We start from the raw sequence: 25700 nt of genomic DNA, 5'->3' as shown, positions 1-25700 counted from the left end.
CATCTCCTATTCACACAGATTATCTAAAAGGGGGAAACAGTAAATTCTATCTCACAAAGTGTAATATAAAATGTGACATGAATTTGTCACGGGATCTGCAACAGCCCTAGACCTATCTTGTCAAAATGCCTTGAGCTATTTGGAAAACTTCAAATACCCTAGAGCATGACTGTACCCTTATATTACTTCTCTATTAAGTGGAATCATTAGTGAAGACAAAGTATTCATATGCATTTAAAACTAATCTTTAAAATAGTAAGAAAAAATTACGCAATACCATAATTTCCATTAAAAAATTCCAAATGCTTTACTTTTTTTTTCTTTTACAGACTGCCTACAATTACAAATGTGCACAGTCCATTTACACAAAATGCTACATTATTTTAACCTATTCAGTGAGAACATTGACAAGTTTATTGATTGCTAAACATGAGATTCCAAATCAACCTTCTTACCATCCAATGGGCAACTAATGACAACTGAGTAACAAAATGTTTTGAGTTACTGTACCAGTGGCATACAGTTCTGTACATACATTGTATTTAACTCAATTTCACCATCTTCCCACTATCTTGATCAAGGAAGGAATAAATACCAAAGCTAGCTACATAATTCAGTTCTTTCATATTATTTAGGACTTAATATATCATGCATATAACCATGTTATCTGACACTCTTACAGGGAAGGAAACACAATGCAACACAGATAACTGTAAAAATTTTCATTAAGAAATATATTTATCTGTGTAAATCTCTGGCTTTCCAATTGAGGAGTCAGGGAACACCCCCGGAGTGACAAGGCACCAGGGAGCAGAGCAAGGACCACATCCAGGAAGAGATGGCTGGGGTCAGGCACAGTGAAACCAGAGGAAGCCCACAGCTGCTCAGGCTCACAGCACTTCTTTTGTGCATTTTCGGAAGGTTGCCAGGACAGTCGCAGCTGGGAAAAGCTGAGAGGTGATGATGTGGATTTTGGCAGCCTCGGCCCTTATTCAGCGCTCCTAGATGGAGCCTCTCGCTGAAGGGTCACCCCAAGTCCCAGCCCAGGGGTCAAGTGCCTTCCCGCTACAACACCTGAGGTCACAGGTAATGGGCATGGACACAACTGCAGGGCCAACAAATAAACAGTTTTCAAGCTGGAAAGGCTGGGTGTCGTGGTTTAACCCCAGCCAGCAACTAAACACCACGCAGCCGCTCACTCACTCCCCCCCACCCAGTGGGATGGGGGAGAAAATCGGGAAAAAGAAGCAAAACCCGTGGGTTGAGATAAGAACGGTTTAATAGAACAGAAAAGAAGAAACTAATAATGATAATGATAACAATAATAAAACAACAACAGCAATAATGAAAGGATTGGAATGTACAAATGATGCGCAGTGCAATTGCTCACCACCCGCCGACCGACACCCAGCCAGTCCCCGAGCGGCGAATCCCTGCCCCCCACTTCCCCGTTCCTATACTGGATGGGACGTCACATGGTATGGAATACCCCATTGGCCAGTTTGGGTCAGGTGCCCTGGCTGTGTCCTGTGCCAACTTCTTGTGCCCCTCCAGCTTTCTCACTGGCTGGGCATGAGAAGCTGAAAAATCCTTGACATTAGTCTAAACACTACTGAGCAACAACTGAAAACATCAGTGTTATCAACATTGTTCGCTCTGAACTCAAAACATAGCACTGTACCAGCTACTAGGAAGACAGTTAACTCTATCCCAGCTGAAACCAGGACACTGGGCTATATTTAAAGAGTATTGGAAACTTGTTGAACAAACGCTCCCAGTAGAAGCAATCTGTATGAAGTTATTCCCGAGTTACATGCAGCAAAATAGTCCATCCCTGATGCGTATTTATCCTATGACCAAACATCTGAGTTGGACTAAAAAACTCTACACTGCTAAGGCAATAACTCACAAATTAGCATTAACATGATGCCATACACAGACTTGCTTTCCATCTCCACTTGAGTTTTATAAAGGTAAGTCCAGACATAGAATAAGGAATTAAAATTTGCAAGTAAAGTTTAATACCATAGTTGGCTAGGAAATATGCACACACAAATACACATGCACCTTCTCATCCTAAGGGTGATTGTACAAAAGCATTAAGATCATAAAACAGCTTCTCCTTGTGTATTTTGGTTTTAGCTACTCTGTAATAGCTAGCAGGAGAAAACACCTTTACTCAAGGCTTAAAAATAAGTTGTGTTATACACATTCTATCGCACTGATATGTTAAGAAATGCTCTGTAACATATCAAAATTATTTTTCTCTCACTACATTTCAGAAAAGATTTAATAAAGATTTTAATTACAAAAATGGTTTTGGGTAATAAGCGCATGATACTCCTCATTAAGGTAAGAAGCTTTGCCAGTTTGAAAATCCTGTATTTGTCAGCTGGCACTAGATAACTTGCTAAATCACATGTACTGAACAGTGCACCATCATTAAGTCACTCAGTGTTCCAGTGAACACAAAACCGTGGTGAATGTACTCCGAGTGTAGCATTCTACAGCCAATAACTTTAATCAACACTTAAAATGATAACATTACTCTAAATTAACCAAAAATCAAGCTAGCAGCCTTGCTGTCTTGTTCTGAACACCATGTGTTTAATTTCTTTTGGAAAGTTTAATTTCAACTTGCCCTGTTTATATACATAATTACTATTATTTGGTGATACTACTGACACAGGTGCCAGGAAAATGAGCCAGGCTGTGCTAAGATATAACCCAGGTCTCTGTACAGAGTGATCAGCTATTGGTCAGCATCATGAAATTGGTTAAAAATTTCTATCTTGAGCTCTGGAAACCTTAACCATTCTAGTTCTGTATTTAATCTATAGAGTCTTAGAGAAATAGATCAATCCAGACTCAGAACAGGTACCCACAGAAATGTTAAACTATACTTGTTATTCTGAAACATGTAGGAACACATGAAAAAAAAAATTGTTCTTGTCTCTGATCTATAAGCACAACACAGATTCACTTCAGTGCATGCATGCCAATGCAAAGTACTACTGCGATCAGAATCTAGATCAATGCAAACAGCTCTTCATAAAGGCACTCGGCAAGATGAAAGATCAAAACACTAACAGAAGATGCCATAGCCAAAACTCAGGGCAGCAGCACTGGGAACTTCAAGGGATAATTTGATCTATAGTAACTTGAACACAGGAGCTGAACACATTCTATGAGTGGAAAACACAACCAAGCTTTGTGTGTGATATTTGTGCAGTAAAGTCTCAGTTTGGAAAAATATTCTTATGTCTTAGTTTAACCACAATAGCAAAAAAAATCTCAATACTTTTAGTATCCATGCTATGTTATGCAATACTTCTCTGTCCAGTGACAGAAAAAATTATGAATCTTCTGCTTTTTATGCATGGTACAGTTTGGAAGTTTAATTTTCTAAATTAAACTACTTGACTACTGTTAATGTTTTCACATCAGCCTTGTGCTTGATAGCCTGGTAAAGAAAGAAACTATACAAAAGTTTCTATGTGACACTCCATCCCTTTTAAAAAGGATATTATATTGGGATTTTCAAAAGCTCAGAATTCATGTCTGCCATGAAGAAGTTGGAATGACTGAAAAAAAGAGATAATCTGTTTTATGCATCTATAACAATTAAGAAATTAATCTATCACAGAACAAATCTTATGCGACACTGATTTAGGTCACAGTTAGGATCCCACGTGAAGGAAATCCAAGACTTGGTATCTAAGAATTCTCCAAGAGCTACCTCACGTGTGAAGCCTTGATAGGACCAAATCCTACTGAGTGACACACTAGTTGTAAATTGGTGGAATATGCCTTTAGTCATTTTAAAGTTATGAGGAATGCGAATGACACAAAAGGTGCTATTTAAAGAACAAATAGATACAAATAATTAAGAACAAATTCAGTATAACAGAAAATTTTAAAATTTTGTCCCAAGCTGGAGAAAATTTGTTCATAACGTACTGAAAGAAAACTGCTGTATAACTAACACATGCCTACTCAGTGCATTGAAACATTATCCAAATAAAAGGTATGTTATTGTGGGGGGGGAGAAAAAAAACCACAAAACCAAGCCCCATACCTTCAGCATGAAAAAAAAATCTTCTGTCAGGTACAGAGTGCCATCCCCAGCAGTTTTCAGAGATGCTGTGCCTGCAGCTCAGCAACACAAACCCAAGTAAGCAGCTGCCCCCCAGTATCAGCAGCTCCATAGCTGTGGTCCCCACAAGCGCCACTGGCTGCGCAGGTCAGACAGGGACCTACGCATCTTCCGCACTTCACACTGACTTTCAGGCTGTAACAAATACACGCCTATCAAAATTCAAACCAAGGGCAGCATGGGTTGATCTGTACGAGCTTCCCTTGTACCTATATACCACTGCGGATAGGTCTTTGAAAGGTCTACTACATGCATTTACATTTTCAAACTTCCTCCAGTCTTTCCATTACAAATATCCACAGCATCAAACTTTGTGTAAAAGCAATACATGTTTAATCTTAAGTTACAACAGGACAATTCATTTTGCACTTTGATCTCACTCTCACAGAATTAGGCCTGTTTGTTTGGTGAAATATTACTACCTTATTAACACAAGAAACCAAGCTTTGCTTCTACCCAAGTTAAGCCCTCTCTATTTCTACTGAAGTTTAGCTGAATTCTATGAAATAGGCCAGACTGCAATAAAAATCAAGACATATTATTACCTTTTTATGGAGAAAAACAGGCTATAAGCAGGAATCTACTTAGTTTTAAATGAACATAAGCATTTTATAGTACTAAAAGGATAAAATAATCTACCCATGTGGACGTCTGGAGTGTCTCCTCTAAGAGAGCCCTTTGAGGGTTACTCCGATCTTTTATGATTCATTTCAGAGGCTCAGTTCATAAAGTAACTTACCCTTAGCATTTAAAAGAAGCATCACTTTTGAGGAAAGCTGTCCAGTACATAATACACAATCTCTCAAAGCCTGTTTGACAGGGTGCTGAAGGAGATTAAAACTAGATCAGTTTTATACTACTACTCTGAGCATAGCCCATGAAGGCAGAAAACTATATTTAGGAGCAAGCAGATCATCAAGACATAGGGATTTTTTCCACCTCCAGCAGTACAACTACCAAAGCTTTGTTGCCTTACCTAGTCAAGAGATATTGCAATGAGGGAGCCACTAATGATTTAGCTTCTCTTTAGCTCATATAGCTTTTACTACAGGAAGAGCATCTCCTCAGAGAATGAGAGCCCCTCACAATGCCTCTGTGCCGGCAGGAGAAGCAGCAAGTCCTACTCTCCAGATTTATCACACTGCGCTGCTCAGCATCTCCGTCCTTCCTTCTACTTCAGCTCGCAGGAAGAGGCAGGACACTGTCTCTCTCCTTAAGGGACCAAAGAGAGATTTTACCCCACCACAGGAAGGCTTTCCTTTCCAAGTTTGGGATGTGAAATTTAGGGTGTGAAACATTGACTTGGGGACACCTATTTTAGCACTTACTTATTAATGCCCTTTTCCCCACTAAAAACTCTGGGTTTAGAAAACACCTCAGTGATCAGATTAAGGGGGGAAAAAAAGCAAGATGTAATTTTCCTACTGGTGATCTATTATAGACCTGCTATGCCACATAAGTGGTAAAACATATAGAATAAATATGTAAGCTCAGGCCCAGATAAAGCTATGTGAGTTTCCACGCAACTTGTGACACATCCTTACAGCTCTTTGCTGTGCTACACTGTCAGAAACTCACAGGCAAAATAGCACAGACATCCTCCACAACCCCAAAGGTGATAGGCATGTCTCCTACACCTTTCAACTTTTGTCACAGTGTCATTTCCCCTTCAGTGCCCCACCGCCAGGCTGCCTCCCACTCCCTCTGCAGATGCTGGAAGTGGGATCACTCTACAGATTTTATGTGTGGGTCCTGCTCCTCTGGACTTTCAGATGAAAACTGACATTCTGGTTTTCCTGGTAAGCATTCAAGGTGATGGTCTGAATAGGCTGCAACTAGACAGTCTACTTCTGTTTCTGTCCTCCCTTCACTTTCTCATTTACTCATCTCCTGATTTTTTCCCATCATAGATCTCTTACCTTCCAACTATTTCTTCTGAGCATATGATCACAAAGACAAGCCATGTCTTTGGTCTCTGGGATGAGTTAGAACAAGGTTATTTAGCTACTAGATTATCTCCACTTAAAATTTCAGAGAAGATGCAAGAACATGAGAGGTCCATTAAAAAAAAAAAATCACCACACACAACCCACAAAACACAAAATAAAAATCAAGCAGTTATTTATTAATTCACATTGATTTGGGAATCAGACATGGCTGACATGCAACTCAGAAGTAGATGTGACAATCTCAGTTTCTCCTAAAAGTCAACCATTAATCTTACAATGTCATCAGGTGATTGCAGGGATACTACACGTTACAAGACAATGCAGAAATACAGAATAACATTGATTTTGTCATGGTTTTAACATTGTCATCAATAGGTAAAAATAAATCTTAAAATCTTAAGTATAAGCTCTCTTCTCCTAGAACAAAGACATACCTGAAAAGTTTTCTTTTTCTTCAGCAGATTTTTTTTTTTTTCCTAAAAGGACTGGAAACATTTGAATGGGAGTAACGGACACCTCTAAATCTTGACATGTCCACCGTGCACTCACTAACCAGTTCCAAGGCTTACTTGCACAGATGTCCTGTGCATTTGCAGAAATTTCAATACTCTTCAGCATTATTTCAGACTTGCTTCACACACAAAAACTATCAGAGCACATGTGCAATTAGTCCTGTCCACGTGGGGTACAGCAGTGACTACAGGTGTGGTGCAAAGGGCATACCCACCATACTGCAAAGACAGATACAGAAACTCAACCCTCAAGCCTAAAGCACACTTGGCTAATATTTCCAGCTCACTACATGTGCTTAAATAAGAAACACAGATTAGAAAGCGACACTTGCCTAGCTGGGAAATAAAATAGGCTCATGTACTTTGTTCACCATACTTTATTCTACATCACATATTTTGAGAATTTATAAAAACTGAATAAAATTTACACTGTTATCTATATTCTGGTAGAACATAGACATTCTTCTGCTTCTATTTTAGAAGTAATGAAAATAAACAATACAATTTAGTCTCACTCTCTGAGAAATGTAAATTAGCACCAAGAGCCAAGTAAACATTTGATCAACCAACGTCTTAAACTATAAACTAACAAGATGCTTTCATTACTATCATCTGTATGATATGGCTTGAAGTCTTATATTTGTCTGGGCAATTGGTCAGCTAACTACCCAGTTATTTGCACAGTGAAATGTGCATTTTTCAAAAACAATTAGGTTTAGAGGGTAAACCAAGACAAACAGTATGTATTAGATTATATCTAACAAGGTCTAAGCACTTTGCTTCCACTAGACATGCCTGATTTGTTATTCTTGTCTTGTAAAAAAATACTTCATGGCTACAGCATGGAGAGTAGTGGGTTTTAATAAACTGTAGTGAGTTACACCCAATGGAAGTCACAGTGTGATCTGTTTATCTTCTGAAACAAGAAACAATAAAAAACAGTATTTATAGTTAAATAGTACGTATGTATTGAAAAGTTTATGACTACACTAACATGTAAGGCACTAAAGAAGACAATACTTTTTCTGATTAAACACAATTCAGAGGAGCTCTTGTGCTATCTGATAATTTTCTTTCAATTACATGTTACTAAAAATTAAAACAGGTGTGGGAAGGGGAGTAGGACAAAGTATTTAAAAATTAACATGCAATATTATTAATATTTATTAGTTCAGTGCTGCTAGTACTAGATTCAACAATTGCCCAATTTTCCATCACTTTAACAAAGTTTTACTCATGCTGAACTGTGCTACGTTTTGAACTTATATGTCAATATACACTAAGCAAAAAAATGCAAACACAGCAATTTAATTTAAAAAGAAAAAAAATCACAACCAAAAAACCTGTTGCCTCTTCTCTCCTGTAGTCGGCTGTTGTCTAATGACAGCTTTTGTTCCAGATCTTCAAAGTCAAGCAGGAGATTTTCTGGGACAGCATGCCCTAATTAAATTCATTTGCAGTGGCCCATTTTGAAAGATTCAAATTAAACATTTTTTGGTAGTTGAATGACAGTCTCTAAATTCATTTATTATGCAAGAATAATTCTTCATAGACAGTAACTGGAATTTCTGTAAAACTGTATTGACAAACATTAAAATATGACTTATACTACCCAATTTCAGTTCTATATGAGGTCTGCAAAGTTGTGTTGCCCCTGAGTGACAATAGAGAAAAATGCCCTAATTTCAAGTGAGGACTCATAAGACAGGATCCTTCCTTGGAAAGTCTCCCTAGCTGAATTCCAGCCACCGTCAGGAGTGAGCATATACTGTAGCAAACAAAGTACTCTGTTGTAGAATATCATAATCTGGAAGAACTTAAAATATTAATTTTTTTCTCATTGTGACCTTCAGGGAAACCATAGTATGGTTTACTGGCTGACAGTGATAGAGGAGGGTTTAGTAAAATCCCTCTTTGGAAGCCTTTGAAAGAATTTAGCCTGGATGAGGTTATGTATAAAAAAAAGATTTAAATATATATATATGTGTGTGTGTGTGTATATATATATATATATTAGTCCCATCTGGAAAGAGTTAAGATATTGAAAACAGGCGACAGTGTCATTTCTGAAGTAACAGCAGTGTTCTTGTTGTTGATGTGCATTTAACAGTTGTGAGTCTGCAAAAAATGGGTTCGATATCGTGGTCACAACCTGGGAATTCAAAATCTACGAGGAGCTATTTTGCTCAGTATTTAAGTAAGTACTACAAAATCAGTTCATTTGCTTATCTTTAGGTTTTATGAAAAAGATTTCAGTTACAACATTCAGCTTTTTGGCAATCATGGGAAAACTTAAGACGCAACGATATTAACTATGAAAATTCCTGTACGATTTCATATCAATCCAGATTTTTACACCTTTGATTCAAGCAACAAAAGGGGAGAAATTGAACATATTACAGGATTTAATAATAAAATCCAAACTAAACTAAAATTGAAAGGCTTTCAGTCACTAAAAAGGTATCATTTTATATTGTTAATTACTTAGGAGACAACTTGAGAGTCAAGGCAGGCAGAATTTGGGTCTAAGGACAGAGTATTATAGTCTTAAAAGTGATAACAGTAGGATGGTAAAATGAATTTTATACGCCAATTTATATTTGAGGAAGAAACACGCACAGCTTAAATGGTTTATGGTGTATGAATGATTTATAATGCATGAAACTTGGTGCTGGGGAAAATGAAAACAACTGTGAAAGTGAGACTAAAAATAAAACCTTTGAATGACAAGGATGTATCATAACCTACTCTCTCTTGCATATTGTCAAACACAAATAATATCCACAACTGCTTGTGATTTCCAATACATCTTTTGGCTTACTCCTTTTATGATCAAATCATACTTGTTTTAAAACTGTCTGTGGTAGCAAAGACCCAAAATCAAGCCCACATTTCCTGGCACTCATTTGTTATAAAAGACTGCTCACAGATTCTTACACACCTTCATTTCCAGGTTCCTTCCTCATAAACTGATAAAATTTATTTTTGTAACTTGCAGTACTATATTGAAGACAATTCAACATACAACCGAGCATTAACAGGGCTCCCTGAGACTTTGAAAGGTGTTTATCAAACACCACGTAAGGGCTTTTATCTGTTTTGTTGCCATTTGTTAAGAGAAGCAGCCTCACGCATTCTGACAGTTGATCAACAAAACATGCTTTTGAAGGCTTTGCCTCAACACCAGCTTGTCACTTACACCTAGGAGAGAAAGGGCTTTTGTTTTCAAAGTACAAAGCCCAAAGCCCCCTGAGTGGTTCCACCAGGGATCCAGAGTCATCTCAACAGGAAATAACCTGAAAGCCAACTTATGCAAGAGACCTCACTTCTGGAGCAACTGCCTCCTGCATGGCTCCCATCAGTGGCACCATACGGGCAGCCAGGACCATACACCCCAGCCCACACTGACCCCAACACCTTCTCTTGCTGGCCCCTCCCAGGGTCTGCTCCAGAAGAACTTACCATAAGACACACAGTGCCACACCTCAGACTTGGCACGTTTTGGGTGAAAAATTTTGATAGGTACTGCTACGTGAACAGCTCACTCTGTTCTCATGATTTTGTGAGAAAACTAATTTTCTCTCCAGCTAATCACCTTGTAGCACTCTTGAAGAAAAAACCCACAGAAATTAGTCATGGCAGGGATGCAAGGCAACAATGTCTTTATTGCTGAGCTGATGTTAACTACAAGTTAGCTACTACAAATACAAAAGATTTGCCAGTATGCAGCTAGGAGGTTGTCCATACATCAGTGCAAAATGGTCCACAGACACATTTTAACATCTCTGCTCCCAATACACACCCTAAAATCTTGAACATGAACAGTGTTGGATACTCCTTTAACCAAATTCTGGCTCCTGCCACTTAGCTTTTATTTTGCCTCATCAGGTTTCCTTTATTTACAAAGCTTCTTACTTCTTTACCACTTACTACCATTAATTACTTTGCAGAGAACCAACCAAGCAACATTTGTGACTTTTTGCTCATTATCCCAACTCCGCCAGAGAACAAAGCAGCAGATTGTCCAATTTTACTATGGTACATATGATTGCTTTATAAAATGTAAATTGTCCTCGAGTTGTGTTGGAGAAAGTGATGATTATTAATGTTTCTTGGCAAAGGCTACACAGCAGTTTCATATCAATCCAGAGATACAAATATTAATGGTAAAAGCTCCCACAGTGGCATGAATGAACCCTTGCCAACTGGTTGTCTTCTTGGTGCTCCTAGAGGTGCACTAGCCATCAGGGGGCACTCCGTGTGCAAAAACTGGCACCTTGACCCTGGGACATCGACGCACAGAGAAACTAGGTTCAATGAGATGCTGGCAGCATAGGCTAATGAGCAGCTAAAGAATTTAGGCTAGATAGTTAAAGTTACCCACATGCAAACAGCTCCTTTACTAACAAGAGAAGTATGAGCAGAGTACAATTTACAACAGAGGAGTGACAAAAGCATGCCAAAAACTAGAGGACAAGTGACTGACATCCAGAAGGGGACAGCATCTTCTGATGAGTCCAGAGACAAAAGAATATACTACACATTGGCTTCCCTGCAAATTAAAACCTGTTATGGACCAATATGACCAACTCGAATGTGCTTTACTTACAGCAATAAATAAATGTCTTCACACCACTCCATAATCCCACAGGCAATGGCATTTTATCTCCAACTGATGTGATGCCTAATTATTAAATATTTAGCAACTTCTTACATTAAAGTTTTGAAAGATGTTGATATTACTTGCCTCAAATAAGAGATTTCATAAGATTTACTCTTGATGAGATATGTTGGTTTTCACCAAGTGACTGGATTTATTTCACAGCTGTTTTTTCTTGCTATGATTTGGCTCAGGAAAGAAAACCCTAAAAAATATGCTTTCTTTAAAATTAGACTGGTGTCTAATTAAAATTGCACTAGTAGTATCAATGTTCAGTTGTAGTATCAATGTTCAGTTTTCCCAATAAAAAGATACTACCATCCTACCTGAGAAAGACAGACAGAGATTAGGAATATCTAATACTGTAGTGAAACACCAGCAGTAAAACAATTTCCTTACAAGTTCATAATAGAGTACTTCAAATCATGGAACATGTAGTTTAATTAAACAGTGAAAATATTGTAATGCTCATTTATAAGCATTAAATAAAAGTGAGAAATTAAATAAAAGACATTAAAAAAAAGTAGTTAAATATTCCTAAATATTCACAATAATCTCAAATATTCCCAAATGTGTTAATAACAATGAAAATATCCACAGGATTTTCACTAGAAAATATAGAAGCTACAACAGATCACCCCTTTTTAAATAAAAAGTATGTTTTAAAGAAATTCACCTCTTAACTAAGATGAACTAATCTATTTTCTAAATAAAACATTTGTACTGCTGTGACACTTCTTAGCAACCAGAATCACTTCTGTAATCATGTTGATTTCAGGGCCAGGAGCTGTCTGCTCTAATCAACTCAAAGACAATTCACAGAGCAGATCTTAAAACACTTCAATGTTATACTCTTTCCATATTCCACTTTCTACCAGAACCCAATTTACTAACACAGTTAGACTTGAGAAAAAGATAAATTAAATTAATTTACACTTAATAAAATAAACAAACAAAAAAACCCCTATTAGGATCAAGCTTCATAAGGAAAAAAACAAACAAGCAAAAAAACCCCAGGAATTGTTAAGGCTATGGTTGAAATGATCCTGGCTAGTCTGGTCATGAAAGCACCTTTCAGAAATTCACACTCTCCACTGATGTTCTTGTAGTTATATGGAAAGGAATGCCTAAGTTACCAAGCAATGAGTTCAGAGTTAAAACTTTGTACCTTTTGATGTTCTTTTTGAGACAAAAGGTAGAAGTGTTCAAAAGCTATTTCTCCTGTACATTAAGGAAGTAGAATGAAGTATGTGTTTTACAGTGATAATGATGTTCTATTTATTAAAAAATGGGTTATTATATAACAACTATTTGAAGTAATATTTTTAATTCTTCAGAAGCAGAAAGCATGCATCCCAAAGTATTAAAAAACACCAACAGAGCTCCCTGAGCCTTAACAAAGGAAAGGTCCAAAAGATTGCAAAGTAATACAATGCAAAAAGAGAAAGCTAATGGTACTTTTAAAACAAAACCAGCTAACCAAAAGGGATGACCCACAGATTTATACTTAGTGTGACACTGATTCTGCGAATGTCATAGAAAGGTCAACCACACATGCAATTATATAAAACAAGACAATAACCCTAATGCCAGTAACTGTGGTTTTAAGACTGTCTGATCATTTTAATAAGATATGAGATTGTTAACAAGTTTTGTTCATTAAACAAACATATTTGTTTTTTCTTTGCAGAAAGCAATTAATGCATAACACTCATACTAAAATAGATTAAAAACTGATTAAATGATAAATCAAACAGAACTTCAAACATGGAATTGCTAAACAATATTGCTGGACTGTTTTTTTGGTGGTGGTGATGGTTTTCTTTTGTTTTAAAAAGGAGCAACAGACCCTTTTGGTCTTGGCCTTTTGCTATTCTCAACCTTCCAGAATCCAGAAGTAAACATAAAGCAATTGTTACTAATCATTTATAATATTTGCAATGATGAAGTAGCTTAATTGTAAACAGTGATAGGGATTGATCAGGTGGCAGCTTAACCTGCTCTGCCTAAGCTGCATGGCATCAATTTTATCATGGATTTGAAAAGGAAAAAAAAAAAATCCCAAGCCTTACAGATCCACTTTTTCCTAGTCTTCCTCATATCAAACACCAATAACTGGTTATTTATGCTAGTCTCTTGGTGTGAACAACTTTTCAAACAAAATAGATTTTAGTTATTAAATTTGCTTTGAGTATTAGAGGAAAATCCCTCAAAAAGAGAGAACTAATACACAATCTCTTTATTATGAATATGAAGTAGTGTTCTTCCCCCAGATACACAAAGAACTGATTCAAGAACAACTAACTTAAGAGATTCCAGGGGAAAACTAAGGACTGCTTGGCTGTTGGCAGCACTTAGCCTGTTTTGAAAGCACAAAGAAAAAAGTGTGTCTAGAGAGTTCAGGTATGCAAACTTTATCTCATGCCAAATCTAGTCAAAAGCATTAGATACAGTGGATCTAGATCTCGTAAATGTATTTTTTTAATCCCTACATTTGCATAACCACTACCAAGTATTAAGGCTGATCATATCACAGGTGACTTCAAGGGCTCAGCAGCAGTCTGTATCTCTATCAGGGTCAGTGAGTTCATCCTGCTGTATTAAATCCACCTACTCCGTGGTTTCCCACTTTGTGGGAAAGGCTCTCCAAATGCTAAGAGTTCATTTGCCCCTTAATCCCCATCGAAATTCATAATTTCATGCAACATTAAAACTATCTACAGCAGAGGCAAAAGTGTCAGAGACCTGAGATTTCAGGATTTAAAGCATTGACCAGAGCAGTCTGGTTCCTAAAAGATCCTGTCTTCCTAATAGCACACATAGCAGACAGAATAATGGAGTGAAATTTTAACAGAGATAAACTGTTTTCAAACTATTTTAGTTTCACTTGCTCTTTTTCTTAGCAGCACAGCGTGACAGTATGCAGCTAATGCTCTGTGACAGATTTTGCCTGGTGGAAATTCCTCCCAGGAAGAGAGACCTCATGGCCTATTTCTCCTTATGGCAAATTTTAAGCAAATTAAACTGATAACCATATCTTGAAAAACAATCCTGAGGACAGCGTTGCTGATAGGACCCCCAGAGGGACACAGTCCATGCTAGTAGATCCACAGGACAAGTCACAGGCAGTGTGGTACTGCAGAGGGACGTGCTGTGGATTGCAGGCATCAAGGGAGCCGGCCGCAGCCCCCCGGGAATACAGCATGCCAATTAAATGGCAGCGAGATCTCTGCCAGCCAGAGGGGCACAGGCAGCCCTGAAGGGTCCTGACCCCCCACCTCAGGCAGCTGCAGGGAGGACAGCACGGCCAGACCACGTGCCACTGCTTTTCACCTTCGGGTGCGTAACGAGCAGATTTATCTCATGGGTTTTCTCAAGTGCCTCTGAATGACAGCTGGTGCAAAAGCTGTCAGAGATGTGTCTGCACTGCTCAGGTGACCCCCAAGCTTTAATACAGCTGCAGCTCTGGTCACCGCTCGGCCTCTTGAAGCCACGGAGAGGGTCCATGTCCCAGCTCCCAGCTCTGCCCTGCAGCAACAGGGGAACAACACTGGAGCAGATCAGGGCTTTCTGAGATGCAGCTCACGGGTAACGTGCTGCCCCTAGAAACTTCCAGTAGTGCCACAAGCAATGGGACAAAAAATGCTAAAATCAGGATGTTATGATAAAAAACAGCCAAGAAAGTGAAGCATTTTTCACAGCAAGGGGCTGAAGAGAGACCAGTGGCGCAACACCGGCCTCTGCACGATGCCGGGCATGGACCAATTTGGCAAACTTGCCACAGAATACTTAACTTGAAGTCAGCTAATCATATGAGATAACAAAATGATAGAACAGGATTAAAGTTCAGCAGTTTTTAATCCTATTTTGTGTTAAAGCCAGAGAGAAACCTGTAGCAAGAACAAGCTACTAAGGCGAAGTAGTTCAGGTCTCATCTAGTGTTTTAACAAGTGCTCAGCACTTTCTGTACAACTTCTGGTTGGCTTAAAGCAAAGGCAGATGTTAATCTTATCCACAAAGGACCTTTAAGGATGTGCCACATTATATCTTCAAGTAATATGTTCACTTTTATAAGTCTAAAAGAAGCAGGAGTACACAGAAAAGCAAGCCTGTTTCAGTGGATATAGCATATAATGTGGGAAAATAACCACCTCTTGCAGAAAAATGCCCATCCATAAAATAAAACTATTCCTTTTTTCTTTTTTATCTTGAAAATTAAAATGCTAGATCCTTCCTCTTCTTACAGCCCCAGTTCAATGTAATTTAATAAATACTAAATTATTAATCATGGCTTTAGTTTTTAATTATCTCTCACATGATAAACACTCAAAGACTCTTTCATTTCTCCCTCATAATTGATTATTTCTACCAACGAGCAAAAAGTACTCTCACATAAATCAGATTCCAGGACAATCAGAGCAACAAACGTTCACAGGAATTTCTCTACTTTTCCCAGCAATTTTGCATTCAGATAAGAAGCTATGGAAAAAATGGCATCCACGAGGAAGACGGGCAACATTTCTGGCTTAGTCCTGGCTCCTTCTGAGCCTGGTGGTAAGAAATGGCACTAGCCTCAGCCCCCCCAGGCTTTTGACTTTGTTTGCCTACAAGAGACATTTTTCATCCTGTGCTGCCCAGACAAAAGCCAATTAACAGAGAGCAAACCAAGAAGCCCAACTCTTCATAGCTGACAGGCAAGATTAAATCAAGTAAGGATAACACCTACATGTATTCCTACTGTTATTAAAAATCTTCAGACTAAGTCTTGCCATCACTGTTCGAACCAGAACTCGGATAAAAGCACTCACATCCAGTAAATGGGACCATTTCAGGAAATATGCAAACATTTGGTTCTTCTCCTAATATGAAACAACTTTTCTCAGTATGAAAACAAAGCACAATTACTTAATGAGCTTAAGCAATGCTTTCCAGTTCATTCTTTTTAAAATGAAATGCAGATGTACCCTAGTTCAACATTAATTATAATCAAGATCACACAGGAGGTCACAGCAAATAAATACTGGGTATTTAAGAAGCACTTCTTAAAAAAAAAAAAAAACAAAACCAAAAAAAACCCCAAAAACAAACCCCACACCAACAAAAAGAAACCCACCCAAACCCTACCTCTCATCTGCAACTTCCTGCTGGAAGCACTGTGGTGCAGGGCTGACTGGGTGAACATTGGCTCAATCTCATTTTCCTCTTTTCAGATCTAATTACATTATAAAAGAAAAGTGACATCCAGATTTCAAACACATTTTTAAAACTCTTCTAGCTTACTTAAATATGGAGGTCATTGTTCGCCTTTGATTTTATTTATTCTGTTAAAATAGCCTCCCAGCTGGAAAAAAATGGTTCAATCCTTTCTGGTTTGTTTGGAGGGTCCAATATTCCTTAATACTGTTGTTCAGACACAGCTGAACTCTTTACTGAAGTTTACTCAGCAAACAGAGGCTCTTTGTTGCACTCAACTGAGAGGAAAACAACAAACGAGAATGTCTGTACCCACCACAGACTAAAAGCCATATTTTAAATGTGCTTATAAATTCATAGTGTGGAAGGACAACCAAACACACAACTACCAAGGAGCAACCCTACAAAACACCAATACAGCCCTCTGAATATCTGAAAGCCTCTATGTATGACATAAACTGGTATTATTGTCTGTATGCAATACTAATCCAGCTCTCTCAAACAAAATACTTAAAATCATAACACTTCATAGCATGAACACACACATGAACAATTTTGACTAGGGTCTAATTTTCACCTTCACTGCAAGCCCATGGACAGCATTCTGTTGCCAGCAAGTCCCTGCTGCTTTACTATGTAAAAACAGGGCACACAGGACAGAGAAACTTCCCTCTAGCCCCAGGTAAGCATTCACAAAGGGTGCATACAGCATCCTGCAGAACATACCCGCGCCTTCACTGAATCCACACACTTACAAACACGTTTCGATGGCAGAATTTGCACCTGTGATGAATGCACACACACAGGTACTGGTTCTCCATATGCAGTTCTTGTACCACAGGGAACCGCTTCAAGAAGGTATGAACACATTTGGTATTTCTTTGAATAAATCTTCTCAAGATATAAGAGCAATTGCAGAGAAAGCAATGAGAACCAGGTGCACAAATTTTACCAGATTGTGCAGACCGGGTTTCCATTACATTTCCCAGTTGTGGAACTTCTCTAACAGACAAGTAGTTCCAAAAATGTGCAAAATGACACTGAACTGTTCATGAATGACAACTGCTCCACCCCACTGAAGCAGAGGTTAAAACCACAGAGCCAGAACCTTATGAAGTTTAAACTTTATAAAAATAAATACATTCCAAGGCCCCAAAGAAATCCCTGTCTCCAGGTGAAGTTGCACTGCAGATTTCGTTCAGGTGGATATGGGACTTTAAAAACTACTTTTGTTGCCAGCTGCTATTTTTAAGGATCTTGGTATAAATCTCAGATTCAGTGATCCCAGAATGAACTCTCATACAACACTGTTATAATTTTAACAGGAGGAAGAATGGCTACAAAATTAGATCAGAAAGTCTCTGACAATTTTACAAACCTGGCAGTGTAAGGATTAAACAGGATATATGAAAATTAGCAATAAGGCTAAGATTAAATATGTCTGTGCTTTTATATTGATGCTAAAACCAAAAATGGAATTATGTGAATTGATAAATGTGTGTGTGTATGTCCATATACACACACTTGTCTGTAAAATGGTATTTTATTCATGTAACATAAATAGGCTATTAACAGATATATATTGCATATGTGTAACTGTAGTAGAAAGAAGATAATAGAAGATATAAACGTTACAGGAATGAGAGGATGGGTTACAACTATAAAGGAATTATATTAATTCATTAAAACATATCATATAAGTATAAATATGTCTATAAATATATAAGATGGATATATAATCTATAAAATATATAATCTATCTGTACATAGATATATTTATATACACACTTTTACTCATAAGTGAAGAAAAGGTAACTGTTCAAAAAGTGATAGTGAAGGGAAAACACCTGCTAATAATTCAGAACGGTCAAAGTTGCAGAAAGATCTCACAACCACAAGTGTGGGAAGTTGAATTACAGGTGAAATTTACTGCCTATAAATGTGAAGTAATGTTGAAGTAATGTGTTAAAAAAAATACACACACACAACCCCAATCACATATAAACAGAGATGGGCTTCTATACCAGCTTATAAGGATGACATTTTAGAGTCATCGAGGACAGCTATCTGAAAATGCCACCTTGATATCTAGCAGCAGATAAAAATCTATTAGTTTTGGCAATGGGACAGAGTGGGAGGAGGCTTAACTGGAAAGAATTAGACAGCAAACCAAGAATCATCATAATGTGACTGTATAAAAACACATAGCTCCCTGGTAGCTCAAATTCTGGTTGCTGTTCTCTTTACTCCATCACAAAGAGATACAGAAGAACTAGAAAGGACATAGGGCACAGCAACACGGATGCTCAGAGATTATACAGTGGCTTTTATAAGAAAAGTATTTTCCATCATGGAAGAGAGATGCATACAGAGTGGCTAGAATAGAGGTCCCTAAAATCAAAGGGTATGTAAGAGAAATTGAGGCTGACAAACTAGAGGCCATTTAATAAAATTATTGGCAATTTTCAAATGCAGGGAAGAGTTATTTTACAGATGCTTAACAGTTTTGTTGAATTCATTGCCACAACGTATTCTGAAGGTCAAATGCTAAAAAGGAGGATTATAGAAGGTAGTAAAGCATAAATCATGAAACATGATGATCACGCAGAGATCTAGACTTGGAATACACCAAACTGCTGACCAGCGGAAGCTGATAGTCTCTTCCAAGCAAAAGATCACTTTATGCTACCTCTGTTTCTTACAATCTTTAAGAAACAATTATTTGCTAGTGTTGAAAATGTTTATCTTTACTCTGATCCAGTAGAGATACTCTTAAAATTTCCTTTCTATTCACCAACATTTCTAAGTGCAAAAAATATTTAGATTTTATATTTTAGTAACTTTAGTATAGTATGTATTAAGTTAACATCTTTATACATATTTATTGCTAATAATCTAACCAACGAACAGCAAACATATTAAAATCTTTTATATTGAAAAAAAAATTTAATTATTTTTTTCAAGATATCAAGAACTGAAGGAATTTTCTTTGTAATGTATCAAGAACTGAAAGAAAAAAAGAAAGTGTGTCCAGTAAGCTATTTAGAAGTTACTAAAATAGTTATTGAACTTGTCAAAGTTAAAAAAAATAGTCTCCCTATGTTATGACTGGTACTATATTTTTTTTCATATTTTAATATATACCATATACTGAATTCAGCAGTGCACTTAACTGCATTTGTACATAAATTGAGGACTTATCAAAGCCTAAGATGACACAACTCAAGGTTTTGTATCCATTGACTCAGAATGGCATTTCTGGTGAATAAGAAATTGCAAACAGAAAAATAAAATCATAATGGGCCATACAAGTTTCTACAGCAGATCTGGGGAGTATATATCTAGAGTTAAGCCTAGGTCATGCCACAAGAAAATGCAAAAGGTCTGTATACATCAAGGAAACCCTGAAGTCTCCAAATGTCATCACATGAATCCTCACAGAAGCATCAGCACTATCCAAAGTTGGCAGCTAAGCTCCTTTTAAAGTATGCGATGAACTTTTTTTATTTTCTAAACGACTTTAAGGAGGAAAGTTTTCTAACTGTCATGATGACATCAAACAAAAAAAACTTACCTTACATCATTACCCAGCTGGTCACACTGTACATGTTTGTATACCTTAAACTGCAGCCTAGTCTCTTCTGTTTACATCCTTCAGTGTCCAAGCCCAATCTTAAATACTGAAAGCATGTAAGCATATACACTTAGTTAAAAGAACTAATTGCAGCAGGCAAGTAGAAGAATGTGTTTCACATATTGAAGACTGTCAACTTATTGTAGTCTTGCCACACATTATCTTCTATTGGAGAACTGTTCTTCAGAAATATTACATAGGTAACTAATTACTATTAGCTTAAAAGTGGTTATTTAAACTATTTACTAACAGATGTCTTTTTGAATTATTGATTTCTTTTGGAAGTCTATAAAGCTTTATAACAAGAATAGTTAAATAAATGTTTTAGATGTGACCTCAGGCAGAATTTTTTCCAAACAGCATCCTTTGGCTGATGAAGCCTGAAATCAGAACCTCAGTTAGTACTGTATCCCTCTTTAGAGTACATGAAGGAATTTTCTACTCATTAGCATACTTTTCCAGTTATATTTCTGAGATAAATGTTTCTCTTTGTTCATGAGAAACAAGCAAACAAAAATGACAAAAGTTAATTTTTAAAATGCTTCACAAAGCGATTTTACCCAAAGCCATTCTTCCTGCACCACATGCACTGAATGCCAATTGCCTGCCAGGCTTAAGCTGTGGTTCGGTCCATATAATGACATTACACTAGGAAACTGCTTATAGGGTTAACCACAAGATTATACGCAACAAACTTTAAAAAAAAAAAAATCAAAGAAGTTAAGCAACAAAAAGATTCTAATTACTTCAGTTGAATAGTTTGATTTTACTTTTACATGATTACAGTAAGTGTTGTTAGTCTTCATTGTCTGTACTTTTTATTTAACAAGTAGGACAAAAAGTAATAGGAAAGGGTCTTTGTTTTATCAGTAGTACTTTTATGACAAGTTATGTCTTGAGCATACACAAAGAACTGCAGCACTCAGATGGGAGGCATGTAATGCCACTGCTTCCCATGAGTAAAACTTATCCTCTGATACAACAAATTCATAGTAGAAAGTTGATTGTACCAGAACTGTGTAAAATACTTGCTGTTTTCCCCAGATAAGCTTGCTTCTAATGATTTTGCAAGTTGACTAAGCAGCTAGGTCACCAAAACTGCTACCATCATGACAAAGAGCTAAGATGCTCTCTTCATGTCTTAACAGGCTTCTTTCCAAAATAAGAAGAAAAAAGTGAAAATCCCAAGTGTTCCTAAAAACTTTCATGAGGCAGGCAAAACTGTATCTGAAAACTACTAAACTTTTGTAACACAAAACCACAAAACTACACTTGTTACAAGCCAAAAATCACAGTTATTTGGAAGAGGTTTGCCTCGAAAACATTGCAATTTAATGCTTTAGAAACGGTCTGGAGTCCATAAAAGTGGTCCAAGAGGACCCCATCTAATGAAAGTCTTTGCATTGTCTTTGGTATCAGTTGATCAGATCATGCCATCATTTTCTGTGTCTAAGGGCAACTAAGGGCAAATAGCTCTTCTTTCACAAACTTTTTCTGTATTCTGGCAGCCTCCTTTCCACTTTAGAAAAGCAGAGTTATGACAGTAGTTAAAAAAGCAAAACACCATGCCACACTACTAACAGGCATCCCCAGTGTCATGCTTTTACTAATGCTATTCACTTTTTTTTTTCCTAAGTAAGAATAGACTGAAATTCCTGCAAAATTTTCAGACTCAGTGTCAGACAATTTGATTATTCTATGATGAATAGTTAATACTGTAAGAGGCAGATCTGGACTGTGATCTGTTTTCTGAGAAACTGTAGCATATTAACATAGTGGGAGGCAGAGTTCAAGCAAAACACTATTGGAGACTTGTGATTCCAATCAAAGCAGCAGCACTTTGCAACACAGTATCAGTGCCATAATAATCTTCAGGTTTTTAAAAAGTAAAACAGTGTTTTACTTCAAAAGTACTCAATTCCATTACTGAAAAGCAACAAAGCATTAAAAATTATAAGGAACTGCTTTTCAGACGTACAATATCATCTTTTTAGTCGTGCCTGACTAAATGCAATTTGAGCCTGCTCTGCTCTTACACAGATACAAATCATAATTAACTTCACTTAGTGACTAAGACTCTCTGATGAAGAAATAAAACAGTCCCTACTCAGATGCACGTTTAATATAGGAATTGTTGGAATGAGATTAAATCAGTGTCCAAACATCAACATTTCTGTGCATAGAAAAAAGTTTATAAAGTTTGATTTTTCCTTCAGCCCAGTTTCTGAAGTCCCAGTTCAAAAATATAGGTCATTTCCTACCATCTCCAAACTTTCTCAAAGTCAGCTTGCACAGTGCAAGCCTGACCCATTTTGTGGGGGCCCTTCAAAACTAAATAAGTGAATCGGGTGGCTGCATCACTTTTCATAATACATTTTTTCTGCATTAAAGGTCTCACATATGAAATATATTAGCATTTGAATTCCATACTCCGAAGAACAGATTGCTGTGAAGAACTCAACATGCATCTTGAGGCTGATTAGTTAGCTCAAGGTAGATCAGTTCTTTCTGTGTTTTATTTAATAATTCCCACAGTAAGCAAGTGTTAATACAAAGGTCGAGCTCAATGGAAAAATCATTACTTTTTCTGACCATGATGCATTAGTTCCATTGAAGAAAATAAACACCAAAAATCAGAAAATAAAATGTTACTATTACAATATAATATTATTGTTATACTGCTTTCTTCTTTTGGGAAGCTAAAGAATGACAACTCTAACTCAATTCTAGTATCTTCTTTTGTGAGCATTTGAAACAGATGAACGGGAAGCATTAGGATATGGTTGTAGACAAACTTCTAATTAGTAAAACTGACCTAAATACCATCCCACGTGGGAATGTCAATTGGAAAATAATCTTGCAAATTTCATCCAAAACATTTCAGCAAGAAGAAAAATATTTCTACATTAAAACTCACATTTTCTGAGGCATTTTTAAAAATATCTTCATTCTGATCATTAAACAATTTTATTCTGAAAAACAATTATCAGATTTTTTTTTTTTTTGGCTGAGCGTGCCTTAAATCTAAAGCTACTCTACTACTTTCAGTGCAGCAAGAGGTGGCATATGTTAGTCCTCTCTAAAAATTCCTGCTAACACATTTCAAAGTGTTATTTCAGGTACAAATAAGGTGAATTTCTTCAGATTTTCACTGACGATATCTATTATGAGAAATTCAGAAGTCCACTGATAAGAAGAGCTGCTCAGGTAAAAGGACTTTCATAGCCCGAGAACTGCTATCTGTAATCTTGGCACTTTGATCCCTCAGAATATGAACGAATGTTATAGCTGGGATGTAGCTCATTATTAATAGTTAAATATCTTTAAATGGAACAGCTTTGAAGATCACTTCCAATATCAATAGCTTGCATTTATATAAGGCTTTAATTTTCAAGGACAATTCTTCAGGGTCCCTGAATCTGATATACATGTGCATGTATATATAAAGTTCCATTTGCATTCAAACACATCATTAAGATTATAAATATGTATCCATTCATAAATATAAATGTATGATCTATCAGTTTAACTACAGTTTTTGAGATGTTAATACATGAGGCTAGATGACAGGCCAAAGTTTAATCACAGACATCAACGGAATTATACCAATTAATTGTGAAGAACATCATCCAGTGCTCTCTGCAAAAAAAGTTATATCAGAAGGTGGCTTTTGTGCAGAAGATAAATAGAATAACCTTCATTTATTTTAATAGGTTCTGAAAATATGAGGGGAAAGCAAGATATCTTTTACAGAGGAATCTTGGATAAAATACTGTTTGTGCTATTTCACTTGATAGAGAATAGACATTTCAGCCAAGTCAGATTTTCAAAAAGACTTACTTCTGTTGAAAACTCTCAGCCAAGATCTTCAAAATTTCCACCAGGTTATTTTTAAATGAGGTACCCAGGCCAGAGACTTTGTATTGGGCAAAACAAACAAACCAACCTATTAAAGAAATAAAAATAAAATGTTCTGTTCAAACATTTCTTATTTAGCAAGCAGCACTAGTTCACCTTCAGTGAAATCGATTATGCTTGCTATGCAATATTTGAAGGGTACATTGTATTGTAATTTACCTCTTCCACTTCTTTACATGTGTACTTCTCCAACTGCGCAGACTGAATTTGACCAAAACATCTAAGGAAGGGAGTCAAGATGGAAAACAATTTACCATTTAAAAAAATACATTTCTAAACAAACATAGGTTAACCTTTTCCTCAACACCAGATCATGGCTTCAAACAGGGAGGACAAAATCCTTCCCATGCTGAAGCAAAAGGGAACTTCACCACCAGCTTCAAGAAGGTTGGTTATCATCTGTCAAACTAAGGAAAGTTGTAAGGAGTTTAACATATTACTTATTTAAATAACTAAGCTTTTACCAGTTTGTCCATTTTTTTTAGACATTACAACTAAGTAAAAGATTATTTTCCATAATTACTGTAAAAGCCTTCCACAAACTAAAATTTGCAGTATCTTCTGTATTGCATCCTATTTCCAAGTGTAATGATCCTCAAAATCCAAGATTGATTTTGGCTTTACTCTGATCAATACTAATCTCCAAGATATATTAGACTTTACATTGACCTACACAAAAAGGTCATTATATGTATATTAGTCAATCTCCAAAACACTTATTAAATTAATTTCAGAGACCACAAAAGGTGTATTGTTACAACCATTTCTATCTGGGATTTCTATCTATCATCCTTAGTAAGATTTACATGCAACTGATAATTCACATAGTCACTGTACTTGATTTCTCAAAATGTCTTGACCTGTCCTCTATTATTTTGAAATTAATCTTTTTGTATGTATCTAATTGGAGGAACACCACCATATTATACAGTTATTGGACTGGTAGAATCCAGCCTTGCACATATTAAAGTCAATGGGAGAATACATGTCCCCTTCAGTGACAGAACTGAACTCTTAAAGACGGGGGGGAGTCTAAAATACTATGTTTGGACTTTACGTCCCCCTGAAAGCAAAGCAAGAGAAGCTTCTTCAAATCAAAGGACTTTGCCCAGCACATTTTTAAAAGAAGAATCACAGCACCCAGAAGGGTATTTATATAAAGATCATTTTTGAAAAACACAGATTTCTGATTAGCTTTTTTATTATATTGGCCAATTTCAAAACACGACTATAAAACCTATACATGCATTAAAGTAGGTGACAACATTATGGCAAAATTGTTACTGACTGATCTGGGGTAGGCTCCTCATCACTTTTCTATTCTTTTCTCTAACAAACAAACAAAAATAAGTCTCAAGCTTAGCAAAAACACAAAGAGAAAGATCAATAAATATATGATATACTTCATAATTTATAAAATTAAAATTAGTAAGTTCATGTAATGCCTTTTTTGTTCTTGTTACAAAATGTAATTTTGCCTCCCTATGACATTATAGATTTCAATAGAACTATTTGCATTTCAGATAGATAACACAATTTACTCTTTGCATAGTAAAGACCCCATATTGTAAATTATGAGGCAATAATCATGTGTTTATTCTCTCCCTGAGGCAATTTATCCTAAATTAAGTAATTTTACAACCTAGCTGAAATTTTATTAAGCAGAAGTAATAATAAA

The 25700-nt window shown here is 36.6% G+C and overlaps 1 protein-coding gene across 1 annotated transcript in view; it reads right to left on the bottom strand.

Annotated features, from left to right (window-relative positions):
* Positions 1–23963, bottom strand: part of THSD7A (thrombospondin type 1 domain containing 7A) — a 290245-nt gene extending 266282 nt beyond the window's left edge. Inside the window, exon 1 of the mRNA XM_052801303.1 lies at positions 23945–23963. The gene's annotated coding sequence lies outside the window, so the exon portion shown is untranslated. The remainder of the gene's footprint in view (positions 1–23944) is intronic.
* Positions 23964–25700: the final 1737 nt, after the last annotated feature.

Source organism: Harpia harpyja, chromosome 1 (assembly GCF_026419915.1).
Source record: "Harpia harpyja isolate bHarHar1 chromosome 1, bHarHar1 primary haplotype, whole genome shotgun sequence".
NCBI lineage: Eukaryota > Metazoa > Chordata > Aves > Accipitriformes > Accipitridae > Harpia > Harpia harpyja.
Note: the sequence above shows the minus strand (reverse complement) of the source record. Positions and strands in the feature narration are given on the sequence as shown.